This window comes from Peromyscus leucopus, chromosome 12 (genome assembly GCF_004664715.2).
Source record: "Peromyscus leucopus breed LL Stock chromosome 12, UCI_PerLeu_2.1, whole genome shotgun sequence".
NCBI classification, from domain to species: domain Eukaryota; kingdom Metazoa; phylum Chordata; class Mammalia; order Rodentia; family Cricetidae; genus Peromyscus; species Peromyscus leucopus.
Genome location: NC_051073.1, coordinates 42,628,834 through 42,642,393, shown reverse-complemented (window position 1 = coordinate 42,642,393; position 13,560 = coordinate 42,628,834).

The following is a 13,560-nucleotide window of genomic DNA, read 5'->3' as shown; positions in this document are numbered from 1 at the left end:
TATGCTTTAATTTTTTAGAAGATCTCATCTTATTTGTGAGTTATTATAATTTATGGTAATAGTCCATAGTAAAATACCATTTTTGTTTAGATATCTAATTTCGGATAGTTAAAAAATGTGTCACGTCCATATAATTGCCTACAATCATTTTGCATGCATTTTTTATTCATTAATATCTACAGAAGCTGGCCATCTGTAATTAGCTCTGCACAATGACAGTTGTGTAATCTCCTTACAACCTAGAAAATGACAGTATTTTGAAGCTCCACTGACTTTCTCTGTTTTAGTTTTTCACATATATGTTGTCAAAATATGTGACATAAATTCTATGAAATGGAAACCTATGAAGTTTCTAATGCAGTTATCATGGAGTTATCTGTAATTTGAAAAGTACTATAGAGTGTCTCTACACCTTTGTGGTAACATTAAAAACCGTGTGTGTGTGTGTGTGTGTGTGTGTGTGTGTGTGTGTGTGTGTCTTTGTGTGGTGTGTTTCCATAACAGCAAGAGCTCATATGAAAATCAGAGGCTAACTCTGAGGAGTCAATTCTCTTCTTCTTGTGGCATCCAGCTATTGAACTGGGATGGGCAAACCTACAGAGCCATCTCCCCTATCCTGTATTGACTTTTGCAACTGAGAAGACATCAATATTTCTTTTTGTGTGTCATTTGAATCTAAGAATATCTTTTCATTGAGGAAAGAAGCACAAATTTTTGTTGCTTTCTGAGTAACCCTGCCATATTCTTTCTATTTCTAAAAAAAATTCATTAGATTGTGTTTTTACTAAAAGTTCATGTCATATTTGTATATGACATTACATAAAATTATAATTTAAATTAAAATATATTGATTCTTTATTTTTATACTTTTTATCCTCTGTCTGTATATAGAGCATGTGACACAGCCCTAAGGTAGAGGTCAGAGGACAACTTTGAAGGAATTACTTTAATTCTTCCATCATAAGACTTCAAGAGATCAAACCCTATCAATATTATAAGTAGGCACTTTCATCTTTCAAGCCCTATCATGAATCCTACTTTATTTTTTTTAAATAAATGATACCATTAAGATGGCTTACTGTTGTGCTTTGGTTTTATATAGAAAATTATACTATTTTTTTTAGTCACCTAATTACTTTTACAGTGGTAAAATGATGCTTAATCTTTACGCCTACTTGGAAATAAACTAAGTCAGTATGATTTCAGTTCCCTAATGTCTTAGAATATGTTTCTATATTATAAGAGCACTCTCATTGGGTCTCCTTGAAAACCATGACCTTAAAATGGATAGCTGTCAATATGAAATAGTATGAAGAGCCCAATGTTTCATGCCTTTTTACTATTTTCAAAGCATTTTTTCAATGTATCTTTTAGAAGGTAATTTCCAAAAGTGTTTCTGAATTTAGACTGTGATTTCTTATCTTGCACTTTTCTGTTCTCTCAAGTCACTGGCAGTATGTTAGAAATACCACCAAGAAAGGCTTTCTTTGAAATGTCTGACACTTCAACTTGAGGGACTAGGGATAACACACAGTGGTAGTGAGGCCCGCTTATCAGATGATGAGACAAGCAAGACAGGCCTTCCTGGTGTAAAGATTAGAGTGCTGTTTTAGAGTCCTTATTTATAATGTACTCTCTTGTTTCTTAACAATGGAATGGTTCACCCCAGTGCATGCTTACTTTGGTTGGTGCATCCTTAACATGCTCATAATTATTATCATAAAAAATAGTAAAAGAAATGTAGGCAAATGCATGGTGACAGACACACCCCATACCCCCTTTTAATCAGAATTCATAGATACTACATTGTAGTACTTTATTTCTCAAATATATACAAATTATCACTTAATAAATATAAATTTTTAAGTCTCTTCAACAGTTTCAAACTACAACCTGAACTCCTTTGTCCCTCAGATGAAAAAAAAATACAGAACAAAATATTCCTACTTTAATTAGCTTTATTTGTTTTGCCTTGCTAGAAGAGAAATACTTTACTCTTTTGAAGCAACATGCTATTGCAAACAGATGGACAATCATTCCTTTGTTACCATAACAGAAAATATGGCTTTGTCCATAGGACCAACATAGAAGAAAACAATATAAACATAAAGTGTTGCAATTCTCATGAGCACAGACCCTTTATTATAGGAAGAAAAACAAGTACTCCCTGAAGGGAGAAATGCAAACTTCACCATCAGGTTTAACTTTGAAGGCACTAAGAAGTTAAATAGCCAGTGATTTGAATATCATTCTCTCTCATCCTATTTCTCCACTTCAGCCTAGAATCTGAGAGCATACAACTGGAAAGAAAACAGAAATCAGTTATTGTGGAGTTAATTCTCAACAGATGTGGAGGTTATCCAGTTGTTCTGCTGATCTTACAAAGACAATTGAGAAAAGAATTCAAAACAATTCTAGCAAATGAATACTCAGGCTGAAACTATCCTTTATGTGCATAAGTCTTCATCAAAACAAAAATCATCAAGTCAAGTATTTATAATTGAATAGATTCCTCATTTTTTGTTACATTTTCTATCTCCGTTTTACCTTTCTGTAACTAAATTTTGTTTACTTTAAACCTGGGCTATGTATCGGTGTTTCTACAATCCGATTTTTAAAGTATCTCTTAACATTTACTTGTATTCTATCTTTCTTGGCCAAAAACATTATTGCTGAATAAAAAGCTTATTGAATTTCATTTTTTTCCTTCTTTCTAAAAACAATGTATTCAACTCCAGCATTTAAATTGTTAATATTTATGATATGTGAAGAGATCGCAATAGAAAACAAGATTTCCTTTTGTTGCTTGACAGAACTGCCTGTCATGGGGAGACATGAATAAACATCTGTTCCTTTCAGATAGGTAACTAATGACACACCAAAGTAGAGATACCACCAATGCCTAACTTGGTGAACCAGTGAGTTTTACTATTGTTACTTAGAGGAATATGTGTAAGGGAATAAATACAAAAGCAGAAATGACCCCAAATCAGCTGCATTACACATTCTACCCAAGCATGGGTGACAGCTCACAGAAGCTAGATTCTGTAACATGCAGCACAACCTGCAGGCCACTTAACAAGTTGGAGAGTGTCCTGTTCATGGCTCAGTTGATCTGAGCTTCTTCCTGGCATCTCTCACTTAGTCTTTGCTTCTTTTAAGCTTCTGAGTTTCTCTGAGAATCTTTGATTTTTGGATTGTCTGAGAGTGACTCTAAGCAGTCTTTACTGTTTATGCACTCTGGATAGGATGTCTGTCTAGCAAATCTGTTCAGTTTCAGGGGCTTTCTGAAACTATGTTATATTGTTTACGTCCTTCCTTAATGCACTTTCCTACAGGGTAAGATGTTTTAGTCTTTGAGGAAAGAGCTATACAACATTATTAAATATTCCTGAATGTGTCTGCAATATAATAAATAATTTTCAAAGTTTTTATGTGGGATAGAAAATATCTAAAATATAATAAAGTATTATTTCCCTAAGATATTAACAAGATATTTAATTTCAACTGAATTTTAAAAATATTAAAACATCTTATTTAATATAATCAGATATCTTTAAATACATTTGTATTAAATGACTCCAAGAAGAGAGGAATGTACAGAGCAATAAAAGGAAGTGGAAACCCATCATTTCCCTTTAAAAACAAAAGCTAGTGAGAAGTATAACAGAGAAAAACTTCAGCGACTGCTCCTGATCTACAGGGTACCAGTGCACTGCTCACAATCTCTTTCACTGAGACCCAATTTAGTTGTCTTTCCACATATGCTCAGTCTAGGCAGCTCTTGGTATTGAGGTGACACACATCCTTTTCCTGAGTGACTTCAGTTCCTGGGCCATGGAGAACTTGAGAATCCTTTATTTGCTATAGAAAGTAACATACAGAAAACACTCAGTCTGTCACCTTGCACCCAAAAGCATCTCTCACATCTCTTCTATGTAACAGCAGCCCTACTTCATCATGGTGTTAACAGTCAATTAAAACCCATAGTTTATGCTATCCATTTTCATAACCCTACTTGGATTTTTCAAAGAAAAGTTTGCAACCATGAAACAGAATGTTTCTTTGTGATATGGTATATGATAAGAGGAGTAGAACTCAGTCCCATGAGTTAATGGCTGTATCACTTTAGATCTGCAGTAGCTCCTTGTACTCTTTGTTATTAAGGAGAAGTTCATGTGAGTGGTCAAGATCAGCTTGCTTGGTGATGTTTCCAGAAGCCTTGCTATCTAGGAAAGTAAATATACTCTACATGGTGTGGCCATTTAGTGAAATGACAGTAATAGGATCTACTTCGTGTCTTATGAAGTCACCAGCCATGGGATTTTGATTGGTTTACAGAACCAAAAATGAAGCCTTTCCCCTTCTGGAGCAGGTCTCAAATCTGAGCTAACACCAATGAGCTACCCAGATACAATTATGCCATGATTTCACCTTACCTTGCTGTGGATATCGCTCTGTATAAATAAACACTGATTGGCCAGTAGCCAGACAGGAAGTATAGGTGGGACTAACAGAGAGGAGAATTGAGGGAACAGGAAGGCTGAGGGGGACACTGCCTACAGCCACCGCCAGGACAAGTAAGATGCAAGGTGCCAGTAAGCCACAAGCCATGTGGCAAAGTATAGACTAATAGAAATGGGCTAAATATAAGAGTAAGAGCTAGACAATGATAGGCCTGAGCTAATGGCCAAGCAGTTTAAATAATGTAAGAGTCTGTGTGTTTATTTTATAAGTTTATTTTATATGGGCTCTGTGACTGTCGGGACTTGGCGGGAGCTGGAGAGAAATTCTCCAGCTACATTACCTCTTCTGCCTAGCAGGTCAGTATTGCAACATGAAGTATCTGGCATCAGGTAAAACCATCAATGTATTTTCTCCCCTATGCCTCCTACATAGCACATGCTAGCACCATCAAAGCTAACGACTGGAAAAGAAATTCATGATCAGTATGAGACTGAGTTTCTATGTCTTGGATCCAAAACATGAGTTGTCTTCAGCAATAGGGTTTTGTGTATTTAGGGAGAATATCTAAGGGCAATGACAATGGCCTGTGTCATTTTGGTGTACACTGGGGTCTCCTTAACATAAGTTCTAGGGAGGTATCTCATGACAGTCACTATTACTTTAATTCAATAATCCTTGTAGTCTGGAAAAAAAATCATCTAGCTAGATAGGATACTTTATATCAGATGATTCTTGGTTTATAAGGTTAAATTGTGAAATTAGCTTACTAATTAGTGGGTTTCCATAAGATTTTTCAGAAACCTTTTATTTTGGTCATCACTGTCATCTACAAACCTAACCCATTCTTGCTTAATCTCACATCCTCCAGTATCTCCCTTTCTTCTTTCATTTCACATGTATGTTTACAAAACACCAAACTCATAGGTAAAGAAAAGAAATTATGTTTGACATAAATAGTTAAAATACCAGAAGTGCAGACAAAGGAAAGAATCTTGGAAGCAACAGTAAAAAACAATTAGGTTACCTGCTGTGGGATGTTCTGTATGCTGTGAATATGTGTTGCTTTGATTGGTTGATATATAAAACACCGATTGGCCATTAGCCAAGCAAAGTATAGGCAGGATAAGCGTACAGGAAAATTCTGGGAAGAAGAAGGCTGAGTCCTGAGACCCCAGCCTACTGTCCAGGGAGCAACATGTAATGGTACAAAGGTAAAGCCACAGAACACATGGTAATGTATAGATTAACAAAAATGGGATGAGTTTAAGTGTACAAGCTAGTCAATGGTAGGCCTGAGCTAATGGCTGAGCAGTTGTAATTAATATAAGCTTCTGATTAATTATTTTATAAGTGGGCTGTGGGATCACGAGGCTCGTGGGACTGGAGAAACTCCAGCTACAGTTACCCATAAGGTCAATCCACCAGAGTAATGCTTATTTGTTCAACAGAAATATTTAGAAGCAGAAGTGCATGGGAAACAATTTATCAAAGTCTGAAACTGCCAATCTTGAATATTATACCCAACAAAACTATCTACTAAATTGAAGCATAAATAAAAACTTTCAATAATAATACAAAATCAACTAAGGAAATTTATGAACTTTAAGATTTCTGTAGAAGGCATACTAGAAAAAACAATTAGTCTGCTGGTAAAGATAAACAAATCAAAATGCCATATAACTAAATAAACATTACAAGGACATTTAGTCAAAAGAGGTCTCAAAGTTGCTTTGTCAGTGCATTTTATCACAGCATCAAAAGTCAATCAGAGCAGACATAAAGCTGTACAGTAGGTTTTAGAATCAACATTTTGTTATTAAATATATTGAGACCATGAATACCTAAATGTTTTGCTGCAAATCATTTCAACTGAAATAGAACAAAGTGTAATGATGAGAAGGCTTTTGTATTTGACACTATCTGATACAAGAGAATTAACTCCCTAATTATCAAACTACAAAAAAATTTTTCATTGATATCCCCAGAGTACTGTCATTTTGATGCACAAAAATGACATAAATCTTTAGTTAAACCTCTCTCATTGTTGTGTCTTGATTTTCTCTTTCATTTGTGTATAATAATAATTGTTCTGCACCCAGCAAGACATTCAAACCAAATACAAATCTTTGTGAGTGTCTTTTGTCTAGGTCTTTCATCACTTTAGCCAGTGACATGAGCCAAACTCAGCAGACCTGGAGGCTTCAAACACTTTCCCAATTATTTTTATTTTCACCAGAAATGGCAAAAGCTGTAAAATCAGAAAATTACCTAACAACATCCCATAAATTGTAACATCTTTGACTTTCCATTTATCTCTTTCCCCAACTGTGGTTGAATCAACTCCAACTGCCGTTCACATTTATTTCTGTCACTAGAGTCAGCAGTTTAGAAACCTCTACTCATAGGTGATTTGGCAACAATGACCCCTTATTCCTACCTTGGAGTCTTCTGTGGTATCTTCTCAACTTTTCTACAGAACTAAAAAATGATAAGGAAAATAAATTTCTTTTAAAAAAACAAGAAAATGTCTAAAGTCAGTAACAGAACTCCCATCTCAAGAAGTTCAGAAAATTCTAGCAAAATATAAAATCAATATATAGCAGAAGCAAGGTGTTGCTGCACATCTATGTGAGTATAGTATAGGTTTTATGGTTGGTGAAGGAATATTGAAAATATTATTACCTAAAGTCAATATTTTATTCATATTTCTTAGTTTTTAATTGAAATTATTTATATACTCCAGAATACCATCTCATATATATTGGAAACAGATACTAGCATAGTTTAATGTTATGATTTCAAGGAATTGGAAAGAGATGAGTCAAACTGCCTGGACCAACTAAACAGCCTGGGAAGGAAACTCTCAAATCTTTGAACTATATGAAGGTTGTTAAGTTTTCTGCAGGTTTCTTATTTTCATGAGCTGTCACTCATGATCTGATGGGCTTTCCTGGTAGAGATACATTTAAACATTTCTGCCTTTGGAAGTATACCCTCACTGATATTTCTAAGTAACCTTAGTAAAATGCATTGGTTCACCAAGTTGGACTTTAGTGAGGTCTATACTTTTATCTGTCATTGACTTCATATCTGGATTGAGTAAAAAGATTTCATATTTCCCTCACTGGTATCACACAACATAGGCTTATGTTCCATCTTTGTTCTCTTTCACAATTCCTTTGGCCACTTGATGTCTTTTCTTCATCCATAGGAATTTTATGATAATTTATTTTTTATGGAAAATGGAAAAAGCACACTGCTGTACTCAGGTGGAACCATAGGGCCCACATTCTGCTAAAAAGGTATCTTCAGACACATCTCCAGGCAAGCCTTCCCAAGAAAAGACTTCCTTGTAAACATGGGACATGGGACAGATGTTAGAACAAATCTTTTCTACAGATAAGATGATAAAATTGTAAACAACCTGTCAAAATTTAATGAATATAGGAGAATAATAAAAGAAATTAAAGAAAGAAAAAAGTAGAACTTGTAGCGATGAAGGTGAATGGGAGGCAGTTTGCCATTAGAATATCACAAATATTCAGCAGAATCATTAGAAGCCATGAGAGAATGGGAAGAAATGTTCAAAACAATAAAAGGATATACAGAAACCCACTAGCCCAAAACAGTATACTCTGTAGAGTTAGCTTTTCAGAGACAGAGGAATAAAGCGTTTTCCATATAATAGGAGCACAGGATGAGATATATAACTAGGATTAGCAAAATTAACAAGACTAAAATATCGTGTTACTCTTTCAGACCATAATCTCATCCTGTTAATACAATAAGAACAAGAAGCTCAGAAAATTAACAAATACATCTAAGTTAAACAATAGGATTTTAAAATAAGTAATATGTTAAAGAAGCAATAAAAATATAAACAAAATTTTTACAGTATCTAAACATAATGACAGTGCTTGTTCAACTCTTTCCAAATGTTGACAGTATACCAGATATCAGTAAATATGTACAATAATGTGATGAAACATCTGCCCCCCCCCCCGAAAAACCAATTTAATGTTGTGCTTCAAGGAACTAGAAAAAGGCCAAACTCAAAAATCACTGGAATAACGAACATAATAAATGTTAGAAGGAAAAGAAATAAAATGAAGAAGAGAAAATTCATATAGGCTACCAATAAAACACGGTTCAGTATAGCAAAACAGAGGGCAGAAATATATCTGAGCATATATGGTCAAATTAGTTTTTGGCAAGGGCATGAAGCAATCACAATGGTAAAATAACAGTCTCTTTAATAGATGAGTATGAGAAGACCAGATTTTTGAATGCCAAAATAAGAATCATTATCTGATGACATATCCAAATTTCCACTAAAAAAAAGAAAACAAATACAAATATAAGACCCAAATATAAAATTCCTAGAAAAGAACACATGGAAAATACTCCTGAATACAGATTTTAGAACTGAGTATTTGAATAACACACCCAAAGATGAAGTTATAAAAGAAAAAAAAAATACGCAAATGGAACTTCACAAAGCTAAAAGATTCTGTATATCCAAGGAGGCAAAATGTCACAACTGAAAAGTGCCTATCGCAAGCTATTTTTGAAACCTGTATGTCATGAGGGACTAATATCCAAAATTAATGAAGAATTCATAAAACTCTATGAGGTAAAAACAGATAATCCAATTAAAAATTGGGCAAAAAAGGCTTAAACTTGCTGCAAGGAAGAAATGGCAAAGGCCAATGAGCACAGAAACCAGAAATAGTCAGTCGGGAAATGCAAATGAAAACCATTAGGAGATGCACCTCAAACCACCAGGAGAGCTGTTATACAAAAGAAAAAAATAGATTACAAATAGTTTTCAGAGTGTTTAGAAAAATGTAATATTGCACTGCTAATAGGAATGCAAATTTGTACAGTCATGGAAAAGTCAAGATATTTACTAAAAAAAAGGAAATGTGCTCAAGGGAAACATAATCATCATTATATGTGTATTATATTATTATTCATAAAAGCCAAAAGAACTAAATATCTATGGATGGACACATGGATAAAGAAACCATAGCACATAAATACATGAAATACTATTCAGTGCTATCAGAGAACAAACTCTTGTCCCAATATGAATGATCCTGGGGGACACTGAGGAGTGAAATAAGGAGAAAGGATAGTGTTGTGGGACCTCAGAAGGAGGGGTCAATCATATATTCATAAATAGAGTAAGGAAGGCAGCTAGGCCTTCAGAGGGTAGGGTAAGAGAATACTCAGGAGATCCAATTTAGTAGATCTGTAGGATGAACAAGTCTAGAGATGTAGTATATACATCGTGAACTAAAGATATATGAAAATCATTGCTGAATAAGTGAATGTGTATTGTTAGTACTGAAGAAAAGTAAACATACATAGGGAAATAATTATGTCCATATCTACCAAAAGAAAGTAACACTTATCAAAAAAAATAGAGTGACCAGGACCATAATGTTTTGTTGTTAGATGAGAAGTGTAAAGCTATAATGATAATATTACTAACCAGACCATGAAGTTTCGGTAGTGAAGGACCCTTAGGCCACATCCAGCAATCATAATATGCAGTGTTAACACACACCACTTACCTGGGATCAACCTCAGTGTCTGTTTCTTTTCAGATTTTGAAAAATTATTGTCTTAATTTTATTTATGTGTAAACGTGTGCTTCTCTGTGTGTATGCACATGTGAATGTAAGTGCCCTGTGAAACCAGAGAAAGTTGTAGGATCCACTGCAGCTGGAGTTATTGGTGGTGTGAGCTGCCTGATGTGCATATTGGGAACTAGACCATGGTCCTCTGCAAAACAGCAAATGCTCTAAACAGCAGAGACCCTTTCTCTATCCCATTAGCTGATTATTCTTTCTTTTCTCCGTAACTGCCAACCTCCCACCCCCTGTAAATTCTGAGAGATAGTGTGCATACTTGATTTGATGCAATTAAAGTGGTAGTTCTCATCCTTTGGCAATTCATAAACTATGACTAATGCTGAAAAAAAATTAGACAGTCCTCAATACAAACTTTCTATGAAATAAATGGTTATTATCCATTAAACCTACGAGATCATCAAAAAGCTAAGTGTCTATTACGATATATCCCAAAAAAGGCAATACATTTCTGGGGTATAGGAACAACTACAAGTGAAAATTAAGAAAATCTGGCTAAAACATAGTCTTTAGGTAAAAATGCTTTTCAACATTGCTTCACCACTATAAAACTTTTACTACATTAATATGAGATGTCAAATAGTGCCTTACATCTACATATTGCATCTCTATTTTGCTAGACTTTTCTGAACTTCCTGAGGTGGGAGTTAAGTTAATGACTTCAGAAATCCCTCCCCACCCCCTTTTTAAATAAACTTGTTCTCTGTAACATTACAGAAGACTCCAAGGTGGGAATGAGGAGTCTTTTTTTCCCAAAGCTCCTAAAAATCAAGGTTACTACACTACTGACTCCTGTGCCAGAAATAAATGAAGGGCATTTGCAAGTGATTCAACCACAGTCGGGGAAAGGGTTAAATGGAAAGCCAAAGGCATTACAATTTATTACTGGACCATAGCCAGTAATTTTCCGATTTTCCAGCCTTTGTCGTTTCTGGTGAAAATAAAAATAATTGGGAAAGTGTTTGAAGCCGCCTCCATGTCTCCTGAGTTTGGCTCATGTCACTGGCTAAAGTGATGAAAGACCTGAACAAAAGACACTCACAAAGATTTGTATTTGGTTCGAATGTCTTGCTGGGTGTAGAACAATGATTATTATACACACCTGAAAGAGGAAATCAAGACACAGCAATGAGAGCAGTTTAACTAAAAATTAAGTTATTTTGTGCAACAATATGACCAGAGTCTGAGAAACTTCATGTAAAAGTGTTTTTTTGTAGTTTGATAACCAGGGAGTTTCTTTGCTTGTACAGATGGTGCCTAACACAAAAGACTGCTCATTATTAACTTTGATGTATTTTAGTTTAAACTTTTGCAGCAATTCAGATATTCATTATTCCAACATATTGAATAACACAAAATGTCTGTTCTAAAACCTACTGTCCCAGCTTTCTGTCTGTTCTGGTAATTCTGGTGCTGTGATAAAATGCACTCACACAATATACTTTAAGGAAGAAAGTATTTATTTTGTTTACAAATGCAGGCTACATCATCACAGGAAATTTGAGTCAAGAAACCAAACCAAAACTGAAAAAAAAAATGCACTGTTGATTCTTCAGCTACTATTGCTGCTGTAATAAGTAGTTTTGGGTAGTGAGCATTAGGAATATGGCTTCTGTCTGCATCCATGCAAATGTGTGGAGGCATTTTGTTATCTTAAATGTAAAGTGAAAGCTCAGAATTTTGTATGGTTTCTTACAAGAAAGAGGCATTCTATCTTCCACACAGTGTGTTAAAATCATTAGGTGTTCACTTAAGTATTGGATTATCTTTTCTGTTTGGGAGACATCCAGGCAGTGGGACCAGGACCTGTCCCCAGTGCATGAGCTGGCTGTTTGGAACCTGGGGCTTATGCAGGGACACTTTGCTCAGCCTTGGAGGAAGGGACTGGACCTGCCTGGACTGAATCTATCATGTTGAACCTAATCCCCAGGGGAGTCTTTGCACTGGAGGAGATGGAAATTGGGGGTGGGCTGGAGGGAAGGCAGGGGACGACTGGAGTGGGGAGGACAAGGGAATCCGTGGCTGATATGTAAAATTAATTTTTTTAAAAAAGGGATTATCTTTCCTGAATAAACATATTGTCCGTAGCAATAGGCACACTGGGGTTTATTTATTTATTTTTGTTTTGTTTTGTTTTTCTGTATCCTGAGGACATGGGAGTAGGCTTACAAGAAGAAAAGAAACAGCATTTATCAACCTGTAAATGTACAGAATATGTATCTTAATTTTTATTGGAATTCACACAATTCCACCATCACTTAACATGGGTTAATTGGGAAAAAAAAAGGATGAGTAGGTGTGTGAATAAGATTATGCCGGGGTTATTCTGGAGTCGAGCCTTTTCCATACACACAGAAAATTTGTAAAAATACAAATACTATATCTTAATTTTCTACATAGATCCTAGATTAAGATTGTACATGTCTAAAGCCTGTGCTTGTTTTAGAGAGGGATTATCCTTGTTCAGTTACTGACGTAATAATCTAATAATACCTCTAGAGAAACACCCAGAGTCATATTCAATCCTATATATGAATATATCACAGCCCAGTTAAGTTGGTATATAAAATCAGTCTTCAAGCCTACCTATTTAGTGCTGGAGACTGAGAAGACAACTGTCTGTACATAAAGAAAACGAATAATCTAAACATCTACAGTTTTGATGAGCTTCAAAATTATGAACAAAGAGCCTAAAATCCTGGTTCCCTACTCTTAAGAATATGATCTGATTATAGTCGAGAGTGTTTTGTTTTGTTTTGTTTTTTCTTATGTGAGCTTCTTTTTCTTTTTCTTTTTAAGGCACTGATGATGTGCTAGTGAGATAATGCTTGCTCCTTAGGTAAATATTTTATAAATTTTGTCTTGTACCTCAGAAGAGCTTTTTAAAGTTTTCTTTTTATATTATACCTTTTCTCTTCCTGCAGTTAACACAATATTCTCAATTCTATGTGAGGGATGTAGTATGATTACAATGAAACATTCATTTACAGAAATGAAGAAAAAGGAAAAGTGAACAGAAAGATGCTTCTTGATCTTATAGCAAGAGAGGCAATGACCTAAAGATGACTCAGTAATCTATAGTAAAACAATAAGCTAGGAGAGTTATGAATCTTTTCAAATGTGCTTTTACTTGTGTGTGTGTGTGTGTGTGTGTGTGTGTGTGTGTGTGTGTGTGTAATTGACCTGAAATATCATATGATAATGTATCTACCAAAGATATCTCCTGTGGGATGGTCTGTATGTCAAATTACTCTGATTGATCAATAAATAAAACACTGATTGGCCAGTGGCTAGGCAGGAAGTATGGGTGGGACTAACAGAGAGGAGAAAAGAAAGAACAAGAAGGCAGAAGGAGACACTGTCAGTGGCTGCCATGACAAGCAGCATGTGAAGATGCTGGTAAGCCAAGAGCCAAGTGGCAAGGTATAGATTTATG